Here is a 14,494-nt window from a genome sequence, read left to right on the forward strand (position 1 = left end):
AAGCGGCAAACCTTGCCTTGCTCGGAAGGCGGCTTGAGCGAGTCGATGGCGTCATATGCACCCAGGACGTCGTGCTGAGGGCCGAGTCCTAGCGCATCAATGGCAGCCCAGAGGTTAGGGGCGGAATCCCTCCGCATGATGCCGACAGCCAGCATGGGGATGATGTCTTTAATAGCAATACGGCCATCACCATCCGCCCACTTAGTGGAGTTGACGGCATCAGTAAAGTCCGTGGCGGCTTGCTCGAAACGGCAAACGCAAGCCAGGGGGCTTTCGTGCCGGTATTGACATTCGGCCAAGACGCTGGTAACGATGTCAATGTAATGGCGTTGGCGACTACGCCGAAAATAACGCCTAAATTCCTCCTTAAGTTCACCCCAAGACTGAATCTTACAGACGCGCTTGAGCTGCACAAAGGCACCTATATCACCCTGGGTGAGATCCACTGCTGCAACAGCAGCACGAATGTACTGTGTATCTGTTGGGCTATCAAATAGAGCCTGAACAGTCGCCTCGACTGACTGCAGCCATGGCTCTAAACTATTTGCACGACCGTCAAAAATAAGGGTCAGTTGTGGACGACGAGCCGGCCCACTGGTGGTCGAGGCGTGAGCCACAAGTTGACCAACTGTCGCTGGGGCTTCGATGCCCTGCCGCGTGCTCACGCTGGCTGAGGCACCATTGCTGGCACCAGCAGAATCTGGGGTATCGGCATGGCCACTGCGTGTCCTAGTCATGACGTCGATTGTTGAAATGCAAGTAGGTCACGAAGATGGTAAACAGGTCAGAGCAAGAAATGGTATGCACTGGCTACAATTCAAAACAGAGTCAAAGAGAACTCAGCACCACAGTACTAGGTAAACTGCTTAGTGATAGAAATAATTTGAGCAAAACAACAATAAAAAGGGAAATAGTGATACACTCTGAACACAAAATAAGAGATGTATGCAAGTGAATGTACTACAGGGAAGTGCACAAAATGAAGCTAAGGATAGTCAATAATTTCACCAGGAATCTGGCAACAAAATTTATGAAAAGGAGTTTGAACTGTAAACACTGGTAGCAAAAATTGCACAAAATTAAAATAAATCAGGTACTACACAACACTAAACTGTGCTGCAAGCACAGTTTAAAAAGATTGCGGGTGCTAGCAGTAGCAAATTGAAACGCAAAAAAAAAGGTAATTCACTTGCACAAGGGAAGTTGGCACAAAAAAGATATCAGAGTATGGAATAGTGCCAAAAATCACACAAAAAAAAATACACTGACCAGAATTGCTATATTGCACACAAAATAAAATTAATAAAAATGCAAATTATTAAATTCAAGAATATGGCAAAGGTTAACTGGTGTTAGCAGGGTGTACACTGGCAAAAAGAAAAAAAAATTTACACAATCTCAAGGTCAAAATTAATTAACTTCACAAGGAATTTTGGTAATTAATGGTAAATAAGCAGGTTCCCAAAAATACACTCAATGACTTGGGTATATAAAATAGCAAAAAGCAATGCACATAGGTGAATATTCACTGATAAAACATAGAATATATGTAGAGCAAAAATAAATGGGGGAACAGAAAAAAAAAAATTTAATGGGCTAGGCACAGATTGTATGACTGCAGGTAGAATATACTAATACTTAAGTACTTGAAGATTACACTTATTAAAAAAAAGAACTAACAAACAAAACCGTGCAAGGGTGTCAACAATCTGTGGCTAACTTGCAGGTGCAACTAGAAAAAAAAAATAACAGCACACAGGAATTACATGAAAACTGTATGTGAGAGGTAAATTGTATAAATGGTCAACACTGAACAATTTAAATCAATAACTGAGGTGCAAGAAGCAGAATAATAAAAAAAAAAAAAAAAACTGGAATTTAAAATGTAGGAGTGCAAAAATAAATTTACAAAATTTAATAAGCTGTAGGTAAATGGCAAAATGTGCACTGATGACACTGAACAATTTACTGAAGTATGGCTTCAGTAACTAACTGTATTGGTGCAGGACAGTTAAATAATGTCACAAAATATTAGGAAATGCTAGGTAAGTCACTGTTTACTTAACTTTGAGTGCAGATGGACGAAGGTACGGCAGGTGCTGGAACTTTCAGTGATGTTCTAGTGTCACTACACGCCTCGTAGCATTTGTATACTGCTATGGGGCTTCAATGTCGTAGAAAAAAAATATCAGAAAGGACTTGGGAAGAACAGGAAAGACCGGAGTAACTCTGTGGAGGTATAAGAAGTTAAGAGACGTGGATACCCGGCGTGAACCAGAGCTGGTGTATGGTTGTTTACACTGGCAAGCGTGTCTGGGCGCGCTGACTGACTGCGGCTTCAGCACACGGAGAACAAAACATTTACTGCACTACTCGAACGTGCTAAAAACAAGCTTAAGTGAAACTTTGAACTGGGACGAGTAAGTTTTACTGTAACAAATCACTGGGGAAAACAGAACTGGTGATGAACTGGGAATAAAACAACAAGGGAAAGGGAAAAAAAAAATTTTTAAACTGGGCAACACAAAAAAAAAACTGCACTGGCTGGAGATACGTAGGCGCTGAGTAGTAGTAGACACTATGATGAGTCACGAGCTGCCGTAGACGCTGAACTTTGCTGGCTTAGGGGCTAAGCCAACTGGGTTCCCACGTGGTTAAGCCCGGTAGAACTTCTTGGAGGAACTCTACTTCTTGTAGCTGAGAAGGGCGTAGGGACGCTGTAGGAGGCAGGAGAATGGTGCTGGAGAGTGTTGAAGGGCTGTAGAGAGGGTGATGAGGTGAACACGTGACTGCTAAGGCTGGAGATGACGCCGTGATGCCTATGTCCAGATTTTGTGGGAAAAATCTAGGACGAAGATCTATCTCGGGTCCCGTCAAGACGCTGGGAGTAGCAGATAACTCTTTAGGCTAGCAGGTGCGTTGGATGACGACGGATGATGTTGACTGGTGTCGACCGATCCCCTCCACCCTGAAAAGGCTCACAATGCCGCTGACTCCGCTGTCACCACTGTTATTGCTGTTCTTGCTGCTGAACAGCGGTTTAGTGCCGATGAAGGTAGCGTAGGTAGCAATGATACGGCCGTGGACTAGATTGGCTTTAATCGGGTAGGAGTGAGTACACAACGGGCAGTGTGAGGAAGTGACCGCAAGCCAGTCCGTGGAGGGGGGAGAACTTGTGTACGGCAGGTCGGTCCAGGCGGGAGTGAGAGAGGGTGGACTGTGTGTCCCACCGACCTAGGTAGGCCTACAGAGGGCAGCACTGAATGCCGCGAAATATGAACTAGTCAGAGCAGACGGCTAGGCTGTGTGCTCTGCCAGTACAGGCTGTCTACACTAGCTTCCAGACTGCCTTGAGACACTGGTACTTACTGGGCATGCACTGCCTGTTGCACACCGGGCCCACAGATCAAACTCACTCACAATTTTCCCCAGACACTGGCCAGAAATCTACGAGATAAAGTGGAGGTCTTGTCTTACTGTATGGGCCTGACAGAGGTCATCTACGGTACATCGAGGTGCCTCTACCAGATTTCCCCAGGTCTCAAATGAGAAGACACGTGGGGGGCGCCGTCTGCTGATCACGGCACGTCTTGTCCAGTTGGTGTCTGTCTTAAGAAGAACGAGCTGGTCTCTCTTCCAGACCCTCGTCTCTTCGTTCAAACTAGGGCTGCCAGTTCTCCCTAGCTAACTTATCCTAGTGTTTGCCTACATTATCGGCCTATTACTACCTATGTTAAGGTCTTAGGTCTACATTATTATTATCTACAGTTGCCTTAGTAAACCTAATATTAATATACTAACAGTAAAACTACCTACTCCTTCCCTGAAGGGTAAATCTATAAATTAAATAAGCTTACCAACAATCCACGCCAACTAGAGAATGCTTTGTTTTGGGTGGGGTATAAGGGCCACCCAGCTCAGCCGTTCCATTATGGCCATGTTGGATCGGTCCTGTGGAACTTTAGGGACCAATAAATTTCCACATCCTCCCGCCGGCGAAGGTAGGCGCTAAGCCTAAATCAAGTTCACCTTCTGCGAGCCCCTACAGCAGACCCTGGACACGAGTGCCGTCCGGCCACTCTCGTTGAGCAGACTCCGGTCTAACTTCAACCGTCCAGTTTCCCCTGTGTGGACCTCTGGGGGTGTAAACTTGTTGGTTCTGGTGGTCTTAGCACCCTTTCCTTTAACTTTAAAGTCTTTTGTATGTCTAGCCTTGACTGAGTGGCTCTGTACTTTCCCACCCAGTGGCCCACATGCCCTGGTAGCCTTTCGTCCCACTGATACGAGGTTCCCTGGATTTAAAGGCAATCTATCTCCCTCTTTACGTACCCTGTAAAAGTGTTTTCCGAAGGTGGCCGAGTGTTCGTCACTACCTATCTGGTTCAGCTTCCCTGGCGGTTCATCGTGTATACTGGTATTCATTATCACTACTCCCCCAGCTATCATGGGGACAGCTTCTCCTCTATCTGGCGTGGCAGGGAATTCAGGTGGAATCCTGCCGCCTATGATGTATCCTACTGGGGATCTGTATAAACCAATTCCTTCCTTAAACATCCGTCGTGTAAACAGGAAGTCATCTATATGATTGGCTCCCACCAGGATACCTACATTTCTGACTGTGTCAGTGGTAATTCCCTGGTCTGCCAGCTTCACATCAAGGTCTTTCAATCGCTTAGCTGCTGCAGCAAGACCTCTCGCTGTAATTGCTGTGGGTAGCATCTCTACCACCAAGGCTGTAATGTCTGCGATGTCCACCTAATTTGACTGTGACATCCACCACATCATAAGATTTGGGTGGGACCTGACTTATAGCCCCTCCCAACATCATGCTAACTTTCTTTGTGGCCTTCAACTTTAATTTAGCCACCAACTTCTTTGTTATCAAGGATTCTTGTGCTCCTGTGTCAAAGAATAATCGGGTTGTTTCGGACCTGTGCCCATTCACAACCTTTGCCATGACTGTAGGTAGGGCAGCACCTCCGTGATTCTCACTCGGATTAGAGACTTCACTCCCACTAATCACGCTGGCTACCATTTCAGGCTCGGACTCACTTTCTATCTCTACCTGAGAGATAGCCCTACTAGCCTGGGGTTCCCGTAAATTATTGGGACATAGTGCAAAATGGTGCTTACCTTTGCAACAGACCCGACACTCACTGAGCTGGGTGCCACAGTCTCTCGCAAAGTGTTCCCCACAACACTTAAAGCAGAGTCTCAACTCCCTTAGTCTCTGTTGCCTACTGCTCAGTGTTGTATACTCCAAGCAACTCGTGCTAGCATGTTCGCCTTCGCAGAACACACATATTCTGGCATGAGTGCCTCTGAGGTTCTACTTAGAGGTTCTTACCTTAGACACCTCTTTACCATAGTACACTCCAATGTTAGTCGTACGAGCTTTAGACTGATCTCTCAAGACTGTCTGGGTTTTTATGTGGCGATGGTGGTGACTCTTCTCTCACACCTATTCTCAAATGAGAAACGAGATCTCCCAGCTCGTCAACAATTTGTTTTATCATGAACCTATTCGTCTGATATTTTAAGTGTAACTCATGCACTGTAGTGCCAGCCAGTTTCCTCTGAATCACCTGACTGATGAACCATTCCGACTTACCCCAATCATGTAAATCTTTAAGACTATTTGTCAAACTCATAACTTTGATTTGGAACTTCTCTAGTCTCTGACGGTCATGGCGACAAGCCTCTAGATCCATCAACCAATAAAGTATAGCCACCTTTATCTCCTCAGTGTTGCCAAACGTGTCCTTTTATTGGTCTTTGGCATGTTGATAATTGGTGTCGGTGGTTTGGTAATGCCGGACCAAGTCCAAGGCTTTACCCTTGAGCTGTGAACGTAAATATTGTAATTTGACGGCATCTGACAAATCGTCTCTGTCATCTATCTGGGCTTTAAACTGATCCCAGAAAGCAATGTACTCTGTTAAGGTTCCGTCAAATGTTGGTAAATTCAACTGGGGCAATCTGGGCAACACATTAACAGGCGTGCTGTTGTTCGTGTTCCTTGAAACATTCGCTCCCCCTGCTGTACCGGCCTTCAAAGTCTTTATTAACTGCCTGCAGAGTCTCATCTCTGCTTTACACTCTGCCCTTCGTTCGTCATAGTCTATCCTTGCTACTTCGACTGTATATTCAGACTCACCTGTAGTATAGACCTCTGTCTCATAAAGGATAAATGATCTCTCAAAGGCCTCCAGTCTTTGCTCCAAAGGTTTCAGGCAACTCTCTAGTTCCTCCCAGTCTACATCTTGATCTTGCCTGACCGTACGACACGCCTCACATGCTTTGCTCAGGCGCTCCTTATAGGCTCCCATAGACCGCTTTAATTGACTTAGAGCTGGGACAGCTGGTACTACATCTTCACCTACCATAGTTGTGGTTTAGTTAAGATCACAGTACTAATTTGTACTTCAATTAGCCCACCCCACAGCACGAACGGTATTAGGTGAGAATGAACGAGTCTCAAGGCTTCTCAACAAGCTTAACAACTCCCTTTATTATATTGACTCTACTCTGAATCAAAAATGTACACTGTTAGCTCTCAAATCCCAATCAAAATGTGTATCGGTGTGAAAGCTTATATAGCAATTTCCTGTACAATGTCAGCAAATAATTACAGGGCTTAACCTAGTCTCAGGTACAATTCACAAATCCCACATTAACATGAATCAAAGACAATGGAAATCACACAATAAAAATGCAGTATACAAATTAAAAAATCACTTAATTCGCACAAGTAAATTCAACAATTCAACTTGTGAAACAGTAAATGAATAATGTATGTAAACAGCTTGGCCTAACTGCCCAGTTTACTCTGTCTAGCATGGATGGTTGGATAAGGTAAATCCTAACCTAGCTAGTGTGCTATAGCTTAAACCTGGCTTTATAACTCCCTGTAAATAATAACTAGGTTAAATCTGTCCTAGCTACTATAGCTGTTGTAAATATTGCACAAGCCTAGCCTAACTGTGGCTACCTTTCAAATCCACTGTAAATAATTAAATTCACAAGCTTCTCTAGCCTACCTGGCCAGCCTGTAAATTACTGCAAATAACAACTTCTGTGTATAGTCAGCTTGGCCTAGCCTCTGTGTAACTCTGGGCCTTGGAGTGCTAACTTAACCTAACTTTGTTAAACTGGTTCCTAACTGTTGACTAGCTATGATAGCTTAACCTAGCTATTCCACATCCAGTTCGAAGGACCACTTTTTGTGAAAATTTGTGTGGACTACCTCCAAGTGAGTCGCCTACCCTGGCAAACTCTGTTGACACTGAGCTCTGAGGTGGGTACCTCAGCCTCACAAGTGGCTTATAGGACAGATTTTCACAAATGATTGATGTTGCAAGAAACTCGCCTGCATACACGTATAAAGGGCTAACTTACTTGGTGTTGCAGCATATATCCTGATCTTCAACTTCCCTAAGCTTAGCCTTAGCCCCTCTGGACTCCCCCTCAGAAACCACGTGCAACCGGGAGCCTTAATTCCTGCAATATTCAATCATTATTAGTGTCCTGCCTGCACCTCAGAAATTCCTATATCCAAGAGGGTATGTATCCCCTAGTATAACTATGCAGACATGGACACTAGCTTCCAGACTGCCTTGAGACACTGGTATTTATTGGGCATGCACTGCCTGTTGCACACCGGGCCCACAGATCAAACTCACTCACAATTCTCCCCAGACACTGGCCAGAAATCTACGAGATAAAGTGGAGGTCATGTCTTACTGTATGGGCCTGACAGAGATCATCTACGGTACATCGAGGTGCCTCTACCAGATTTCCCCAGGTCTCAAATGTGAAGACACGTGGGGGCGCCATCTGCTGATCACGGCACGTCTTGTCCAGTTGGTGTCTGTCTTAAGAAGAACGAGCTGGTCTCTCTTCCAGACCCTCATCTCTTCGTTCAAACTAGAGCTGCCAGTTCTCCCTAGCTAACTTATCCTAGTGTTTGCCTACATTATCGGCCTATTACTACCTATGTTAAGGTCTTAGGTCTACATTATTATTATCTACAGTTGCCTTAGTAAACCTAATATTAATATACTAACAGTAAAACTACCTACTCCTTCCCTGAAGGGTAAATCTATAAATTAAATAAGCTTACCAACAATCCACGCCAACTAGAGAATGCTTTGTTTTGGGTGGGGTATAAGGGCCACCCAGCTCAGCCGTTCCATTACGGCCATGTCAGATCGGTCCTGTGGAACTTTAGGGACCAATAAATTTCCACATTGAGAGCGCGCGGAAAATTCCCATACAGCCCCCTAAGCCTGGCCACTACAACATCAGTCATGATTCGCTGCCTGGATGATAGAGTGCGGTCGTGCTTTGCACCCCTCTACTGTTTTCCCAGATGAGCTACTCAGTCAACAATATGGTGCCAGGTGTGCACAGGAGAGTGAATACTGTGGGCATTAAACTCATTAGTGGGGCTTTAACGCCTACATCAGTCGATTGCCCAAAATTATAAAAGAGACATACGGCATTAGAGACGAGGATTTGTATGGAGTGGCACTGAACGGTGTTTATAGAATATTCGTGAAAGTGCTAACTGCTCAAGTATATGAGGCTTTGGTGGATCGTTACCAAGATGTCAGCATTAACGTAACACCGGCAGTGAGGGTCAAGTTGGCGGATGTATCACGACATTATTCGTGGGTCAAGCTCCGCAACGTGCCTTTTGAAGCTGATGAAGTAGATATTCGAAATGTTTTCGAACGTTATTGAACTGTACATCTAGCCCAACCTGGCAAATGGGTAAAAGGAGCTTACACAGGATTTCCTGAGGGTTCTTTCAATCTCAAGATGATGCTAAGGCATCCTATACCCTCGTATGTATATCTCTAGGAGTTTAGAACCCAGGAAATGGTAGCATATGCGGGGCAGAGACGTACGTGCCGACTGTGTGGCGAATATGACCATATGGCGGCAGACTGTGGCAAGCGGAATATGGCTCCTGGGCTGGCAAGGGGCGGAGCACCTGAGCATGAGAAACCAATGCCTAAGGAAGAACGGGGGCAAGGAGGAGGGCATGGTTGCATGTGGAGTGAAGAGGTGGTGGCTCCTCCTGTGGAATCGGAAGGAGAAGTGGTGATCCATGAATCACCTGGCCCCATCAACAGTACAGTTGTCAAGTGAGGAGGTGCAGGTGGGCGCAGCAGTGAAAGCTATTGAAGAGGAGTTGGAGATGGTGATACAGGCTATGTTACAGTCTACGGAGGTGGAGAGTCACAGCGAGCAGGAACCTGGGATCAGGGCAGAAGGTGTGTGCGGCGGGGGGGGAGGGGAGGATCAGGTGGCACCTGTGATGGACAGTGCGAGTGCCATGGAAGGACATGGAGGTGGATTAAGGGTGGTAGAGGTGGAAGTCCATTGTGCTGGCTCCCAGGACTCAGATATGGAAACTGAGGGAGCTACAAGGAAAAGGGCAGCAGCATAGATTCGGACGATGTTCTGATGCCGGTGCAAAGGCCAGGGAAAAAGACATGGGGTTATGGTACCCAGAGTGACTCTATGAGAGGACCACAACAGAAGGGGCAGGAATGGTTGAGAAGGAGGGTGGAGTATCTTCAAGTTATCGACACCCGCCTCAATGAACACATTTACGCATGTAGGAACGATAACTTGAACAACGCCTGTGTACAACATTGAAATTCTACCAATCATCTCATGACATTCAGAGACGCCCATTTAGTGATTAAAGAAACTAATTTCCACAGACGCAAGTGCCTCAAATCAGCACTGATCGCTGTCTCGAATACAATTAAACAAAACAAAGGCAGCTTCACCATCTCTGAAGTCTTAGCAAGAATCCTCCTGAAAACAGTAAACCCTGCCATCACATAGTCTCTCCTGTTATACTACACAAAGCACATTACAGAGAGTGAACACTGAAACAGGCTGCCTCTTTCCAGTCTGTATTTGTCCAACCTATTTTTATGTTACCCAAGTAATAGCTTTTATATCCTTTTACTCATGTACGAAATAATTACTCTACCATATTGTATTACTACTACTACTTTTGTCACTACTACTACTACTACTACTACTACCACTAGTGAACATCTAAATGGTACCTCACTAGTATTGCACCTCACTCTGAGGCTTTATGTACCCTCTGTGTCCATGTATTGTTTGTAATGGCTTGATAAAGCTCCTGGAGAGCGAAACGTTGCCACAATAAAATGTCACATTAGTTGCACTTGTGTCCTTTTACTTTACATTTTGTGTAAATTGTTAGAGGGACATGTAGTAGCTCTGGTTGAAGGGATCTACCCCATGTATGCATGGGATGTAATATGGCGAAGATTTAGTAAATTAAGGATACGACCTAGGACACGTGAGGTTATGTATCGTTTCCTGCATGGGATTTTGCCAACGGGAGTGATGCTCCGAGATAGGAGGGTTATCGAGGGTGGGGGGTGTGGCAGATGCAGTGGGGAAGAGACTGTGTATCATGTTGTCTATTTTTGTGAAGGTTTAGAGTGCCTGTTGGTGTGGCCCGTTGGCCTGGTGGCTAAAGCTCCCGCTTCACACACGGAGGGCCCGGGTTCGATTCCCGGCGGGTGGAAACATTTCGACACGTTTCCTTACACCTGTTGTCCTGTTCACCTAGCAGCAAATAGGTACCTGGGTGTTAGTCGACTGGTGTGGGTCGCATCCTGGGGGACAAGATTAAGGACCCCAATGGAAATAAGTTAGACAGTCCTCGATGACGCACTGACTTTCTTGGGTTATCCTGGGTGGCTAACCCTCCGGGGTTAAAAATCCGAACGAAATCTTATCTTATCAGGGTATGGATGAGTAGGGTAGTGGTGAGGGTGGGGGGTCAATGTGTGTCGGTATTGCGAGCGTTGAGTCTTGATATGAGGGTGTGGTAAGGGGTTTAGTATATGTAATCGTGGACTACATATATGTTTTGTGGGGTATGAGGGGGAAGGAGGGTGGGGATGTGCTGAGAAGGACTTTGGCGGCGACGTTTTATCGAACTTTGTGTCGCAATAGACATTTTTGGGAAATGGTTGGATGAGTTTTTTTCTGACGGTTATATAGGACTAACAGTAGGAAATTTATTAGCGTTATAAGGGGCTTTAACTGCCGGGGTGAGTAGGTTGGTAAAAGGGAGGGGGGGTTCAGGGGTATTTCAACGGGCTCACCTCCTTGGGTGTGCAGTGATGGGTGGTTGGGTGTGATTGGAGGTACTCGTGTGGGACTAGATGAGAGGTTGTGAAAGATTAGTTTTGCTTAGTTCCCTTGATGGGGAAGGTGTAAATGGCAGTTTAAATATATAACATTTATTAATATATAACCTATAAATTATATAACATGTATATTTTCTTTGGTAGCGTATTACGTTTCGCTTGTACTGTCTTGCAATGGTATTTTAACTTTTCTTGAGAGGATATTCCTTTCACTATGTTCCTTGAAGCACTGAGTTATTTTTTGCCATTTTTGTAACGTGTTTCTGCATCAGTTTTGAAGTAATTACCTATTATGTAAACGTGTGTGGATAAGGATTAGTTCTCTAAATTAATATTTGTATATATATTTGTAAGTAATACTAGTTAGGCACGTGCTAGAAGGCACAGCGAGAGTATAGTCTTGTGGAATGTATGTTACGTTTTGGTAAGTTTGTATGTGGCGTGTTAGGTGTTATAAGGAGTTTGGTGTTGTTATCTTACTAAAATCATGATGAACCTTTTGGATAATACTTATTCATGTTCTAGTCTTGGGTGCTTTAAAATATTTACACAGCCTAGTATTGTACCGCTAATGTAGCATGTGCTGTATTATCTTGTATTTTGAGTGTGAACTTCACGATATGTAATGTTGTTTTGAAAGTTTGTATTTCATGGTTGTTAACATTAATAATTGATATTATATGGTGGTGTATATTCTTCTACTTTTTACGGTGTATGTGTATAGGAATGTAATGTTTCATATCTGTTTTAGTTGTAAATTTATGTTTTTGTGTCTTGTTGTTCATACACTACCAACTCTTGGTGAATACTCATTAAGGTTTCGATGAGGTCAGAGTAGGACCATTAATTAGGATAATTAATGTATCTTATTTAGAACGGGGACTGTACACATGTTAAGGGGGGGGGAGACGTGTCAGCTGTGTGTCTGCACTGGCAATAATGATTATTGTAAAAGGAGGGTTTGTAGGATGTGTTGTGGGTTATGTATATGGTTGTAATATGGCCATTATCTAGGGTGTTTATTTTCTGTACTGGGATTGTGTACTAGAGGTTTTGTAATATCTAGTATGATTTTTAATTTTATACTCTTATACATTATTGTAGTTGTTCTATGTTTAAAAAAAAAGCATCAATCAGTACTTGTAACCAAGCGTATGTCTGGCCACTACAACATCAGTGTTCACATTGCAAGTTGCTCCATAAACATACTTATCTACGTTCATGTTATCATAGTGGGTTATAGATCTACTCAGGCTTCTAACTGCATTCCTATAACAATCATTTTCATTATTTACTTCTCTCCTAATATTATTCCTAATGCTAGACACAGTTATACCAAAGTTATATTCTACATTCTCCTCCTGGGTACTCTTCTTGGCTAACATATCAACATTATCATGAAGGAGTACCCAATGTGTGTTGGGATCCATACCATTTGTACATTAATTCCTTTGTCCCGGATTTTTGAGTATCTATACCTGGCTTCCCCAATGAGCATGTTGTTGGAGTCATTATATGAGCCAAGAGCCTTCAATGATGACATAGAATCAGTAATGGTGATAGAGTCAAGCTCAGTGTCATAACTTAGCTTTAGCCCCATTAGGATTGCAAACAATTCAGTTTGCAGTGTAGACGCCCAGTTGTTAATTCTTATGCCTAACTCAACAAGTTTATTATGGTTCTTAACTAGGGAGGTGGCAACAAGAGCAGATGCAGCCCTGCCAGAAGACTCCTGTTTAGATCCATCAGTGTATATAACTTGTGATAATTTATTACTTCCACCTAGGCGGGATATTTCGTCTTGAGCAGTTGCTCTAACAAGAGATTTAAGGAAGGGATCACTAGCAATGAGCTTCTTGGGAGGGACTTGTAGGTATGTGATATTAAATGAACACATCTTCCATGGAGGGGTGAAATGCTCTTGTTGTCTACAGTGATACAGTTCATGCAGGTTATAAAACTTAATGCAATTGCACGTTTTCACAATCCATTTAGATCTGTGTGTATTTACCTCTAGACACTTGGTAAGATTCATTGTGACAGTGTCTGGTTCACTTCTCAACTTTCTAATACCGAGTACAGTGTTAATCTCAACAATTCTATCACTGATACTAGAAATACCTAGCTTCTTCCTCATATTAAGAACCTTTGTAGATTTGGAACACCCAAGAATAATTCTGAGAGCTTCATTTTGCATTAACTCCAAGGGTCGGAGAGAACTTTCTCTAGCTAATATCAACATAGGAGTAGCATAATCAATTAAGGACCTAACATAGGCTATGTACATCATTCTCACGATTCTCACATTAGCACCATAATTGGGGTTGTAGCCAGCAACATCTTTGAGAGCATTTAGCCTAGCTTTACATTTCTTGTTTAGTTGTGGTATAGTGGATTTGTTAAAGGGTACATCTACACCAAGATATCTGTAAGTTTTAACGTAGCTAATGATTTCACCCTGCAAATAGATGGGTGGGGGATGTCGTTTGCTTGTTAATATCTTTGTTTTAGAGGAAGATATTATGAGGCCTAGTCGATTACAAATTGCCTGAACTTCATTAAGAATGGTATTCATCTTCTTATGCCCTGTTGTATGAATCATTATGTCATCAGCATAGCTTATAGCTATATGTTAAAGTGAGGCAGGTAGAGCATTTAGGAGAGCATTATTCAGAATATTAAATGGCATGGGACTGAGAACCCCTCCCTGAGGTGTACGTAGGGACGTTTCTTTAGACTCACTTCTAAAGCCTTGGTAGAGGACAGAGGATACTCTATTTGACAGGTATCCTATTATCCAGCAGAGTAAGCTACCACCAATATTCATTAAAAATAACTTGCTGATGAAAAATTGCTGGGAGGTAATGAGAATGTCCACACTTGATAAGTTAGTTGATCTTAAAAAAATTAGGTCTCGGATACTGAGGGTAACCCACAGTTAGGTGTTACCATAACCATTTACTGTGTTTCTAAACTGCCTGACTGGGCAGGTTTAAAAGACAATATACAGGTCTACATCAGGTTCTGCTGCGAGTGCCAGTAGATGGAAAAACCTGGGCATTACACTAATCCTGCATCACTTTGTTCCATACCAGGTGATGGAGAATACTTTAAGGTCCTGATCATAAACTGTGTAAGGTCTTTAGACCCCTGGCTGTCTTCAAGAAGGCACTGGACAGGCTCCTAAAGTCAGTACCTGACCAGCCGGGCTGTGGTTCGTACGTTAGTCTGCGTGCGACCAGCAGTAACAGCCTGGTTGATCAGACCCTGATCCA

This window comes from Cherax quadricarinatus, chromosome 74, assembly GCF_038502225.1.
Source record: "Cherax quadricarinatus isolate ZL_2023a chromosome 74, ASM3850222v1, whole genome shotgun sequence".
Lineage (NCBI taxonomy): Eukaryota > Metazoa > Arthropoda > Malacostraca > Decapoda > Parastacidae > Cherax > Cherax quadricarinatus.